General features: G+C 28.5%; 1 protein-coding gene across 1 annotated transcript in view; it reads left to right on the top strand.

Moving 5' to 3' along the window:
- The first annotated feature begins 1,229 nt into the window (after positions 1-1,229).
- Positions 1,230-3,591, top strand: part of LOC106689915 (zinc finger Y-chromosomal protein 1) — a 5,171-nt gene continuing 2,809 nt past the window's right edge. The window contains exon 1 of the mRNA XM_014435137.3: positions 1,230-1,322. The gene's annotated coding sequence lies outside the window, so the exon portion shown is untranslated. The remainder of the gene's footprint in view (positions 1,323-3,591) is intronic.

Here is a 3,591-nt window from a genome sequence, read left to right on the forward strand (position 1 = left end):
ATCTGTTACTATTACCGTTTTCATCTATTGTTTATGACCTTTAATTTTTATTATTAAATTTTACGTTTCATTGTATACCCTTGTTATTTTCCACTTGTTATTTTTTTTTTGTACTTATGTCAAGTGTTTGTATCTTTTTTAGCCCTGACGAAGCCCTGCAACGTGGGGCGAAAGGTTGGCTCAAATTAAATTAGTACACATATTCACTATTTCAGTTTTATTTGACCGCACCTGAACCAAATTCCATTTATAGTAAAATTTTTAATTTTTAGTAACTTTTGGTCACTCTGTATTAAATATATATATAATGGTTTCAATCCCCTATACCAAGTCAAACTAGCAACTGTTGATTTAAAAGAAAAATTAAATGAAACCTATTTTTTCTCATAATCTTCTTTATTTAATCTAAAGAAAAAAATGGTTTGAATAAAATAATTAATAATTCAATTTAAAAAACTACACAATAAATTATTTTTAAAAGTTAATAAGCTAATAATAATAATAATTTAAATAGCTGAAAATTGTATTAATTTTGTAAAATCTAACTGACCATAAGGAAAATTTAAAAAACTTAGAGTAGAGTTACTGTTCGTAGATCCTACTCTTCATTGTTCATTGCATCGAACCATTCTATCTACGTTGGAAAATAAAATAGTTGTAAACTATTTTTGTTTCACTTGTGACCGCAACCCTGACCATCTTCCTATATAACATTCTATTGAACATGTTCGTTCGCGAACGACTTATCCTTATCATCTAGCAGTCGACTGATTCTTGTATGTTTGCTAATATTTTGTTTTATTTAGAGCATGCTTTGTCGTTTTTTTGTTTTTCAGTATTTATTTTCTAGTTATCAATATTACTATATTTTTGTGAGTATTTTGTCTATGTATTAAGTATATAAACGTTTTCCATGTAATGGAACATATAAATCATTTTCATTTGCGTCCAATAACACTTAGCTTATTACATTTTATTATTTTAATTTATTTATTAGCAATGATTTTTTAAAAAAATATTTCGATCTTAAATCTGAGAAATATTCTTTACCTGAAAAACTATTATTATACAGAGTGTTCTGACATTCAAACTGGTTATTAGGTTAAATAATTAATGTAAAGGTTTCAGTTCATTGGACAAAATTAAAGCTTTTGTTTAGGTCACCGAATGTTATTTATATAAGTTCCAAGTTGTTACAATGTTTTCTTACTTCATCCTAATGTCATTAATCACAAATTTATCAGATATTTTATTTGTTTTTTCAGTTAAAAGTAATATTAGCGTTTCTGCACAAAAAGGAATGACTAATGAAACTAATCCTAGTAAGTTTTCTTTTCAACTTTTAAATGTTAGAAAGTTTTATAGGATCAATATGATTATCAGTGCTTCTTGAAATCATCATGAGATTGCTTTGCAGATTAAGATATATCACTCTATAAATTATTATAGTATGGTATAATTAATTCATCTCATTCATTTTATGTTCTGATATAATTGAGTTTAATTTCATATTAAACCATTCAATATTGTATGATGATTAATAGAGAGTTTTGAGGTGTAGAATCGATTATGTTTTCTGGTTGTTATTTATATCATAGCTTTTCCATTTCTGTTTAAGGTGTATTCAATATAATTTAAAATTATGATGACCTGATTTTCTTTTTATCTTTTATGAGTTAGATAGTGATATATCAATTTATATTAGTACATCTTTTAGGTCATCAACCTCATATTCAGATTTAAAATTCTGTGCTTAAAAGTATTATTTGTGTAATATTAAAAAAAGACAAGAATCTTCTAAATCATTATTCCAGGAACTAAAAATTTTGATTTTGAAATTTTTGTTTATCAAAATTATAATCCTAAAAATATTAAAGGACAATTAGTTTAAAAGATCTCAAATCTCAATAAACACTTGCTTAAGTAATAAATTTAGTTTCCAAAATAATGAAAATTAATTTACAATGATGAGTTAATAGTGGAGCGTAGATATGTATAAATCATATACAAAATCAATTTACTTTTTAGATTTATTAAAAATACAAAAAAAAAAAAAAGTGTATTTTTATAATCTACCTATCAAAGAAACATAATGTATGTTGAATTTACCCAACCTTATAAACTTGACAACATCATTGTCTCGGTACAAAGCCAATAGCTCTGTGTTCTTCACTTCCAGTACACACCCTAGGGTCACCTGCTCTCTAAGGGGACCAAGGTAAATCTCTATCAAACACTTGTACGTCTCGTTGTCACATAAGCTTGGGCCTTCACTAAAGCTGATAAAGCAAGACTCTTGATCTTCGAGAGGTCCATTCTGAGAAAAATGTTTGGACCTGTTAGAGAAGGCGATGTATGAAGAAAAAGGAAGAACACAGAGCTATCGGCTTTGTACAGAGACAATGATGTTGTCAAGTTTATAAGGTTGAGTAAATTCCAATGGGCGAGTCATGTGGCAAGGATGCGTGGCAATGACATTCCAAATAGGGTCCTGTCCATGCAACTACATAAAAAGATAAGAGTAGGGAGGCCGAACATGAGATGGTCCAACGCTGTATCTACAGATGTCCGGGTACTTCTAGGAATCCGAAACTGGAGAGTTGCAGCAGAAGACAGGATGGCCTGGCGGAAGATACTAGAGGAAGCCCAGGCTCGGTTACGGGCTGAATCATGATAAAAATACCACTAAACAATCCGAATACGTTTTTATTCAAATATGTGAAATATTATTTCAATCGAATAAAAAATTAGTAGAATGAAAAATTATTCCTATACAAAATTATTCGAATACAATATTACTGGACTAACAATTAGATTTTTTTTATTTCAATTATTTTTTACCATTTTTGATTTCTAACGTATTAAACGATAACGCTATCGATTTTAAGATCGCGCTCCGATTTAGTTTAACTTTTCTTACTGCTAATATATTAGGGTCCTGTTATATGTTTCTTAACACGTGGAACACGAAAATGCTATTAATTTTAAGACTGCGTATCGATTTATTTTAACTTTTCTGATTTCTAATATATTTGGGTTCTCTTATATGTTTTTAAAGACGCAGAATGCAATCTAGGACTCCAATGGGAGTCTTGGCCGAAAAAAAAAAAAATAATAAGACGCAGAATATGAAAATGCTATTGATTTTAAGATCGTGTATTGATTTATTTTTACTTTTCTGATTTCTAATATATTACGGTCCTCTTTTATGCATTACCATCTTTCTGCATCTCTTGAAACATATAAAGGGACCTTAGTATGTTGCAATCTGAAAAGGTAAAATAAATCGATACGCGATCTTAAAATTGATTGCATTTTCGTATTATGCATCTCAAGAAATATATAAGAGGACCTTAATATATTAGAAATCAGAAAAGTTAAAATAAATCGATACGCAACCTTAAAATTGATAGCATTTTGTGTTCCGTGTGTAAAGAAACATATAGGAGAACCCTAATATATTAAAAATTAGAAAAGTTAAAATTAATCCATACCTGATCATAATACATATATGCACCGCCATAGGCCTTTAAGACAAAAAATCTTGTCTTTACGAGTATACAAATTTATTGATTATTCCAGGAGAAAATT

The sequence above is a fragment of the Halyomorpha halys genome, unplaced genomic scaffold (assembly GCF_000696795.3).
Source record: "Halyomorpha halys isolate HHAL.00 unplaced genomic scaffold, Hhal_1.1 Scaffold47.1, whole genome shotgun sequence".
Classification (NCBI taxonomy): domain Eukaryota; kingdom Metazoa; phylum Arthropoda; class Insecta; order Hemiptera; family Pentatomidae; genus Halyomorpha; species Halyomorpha halys.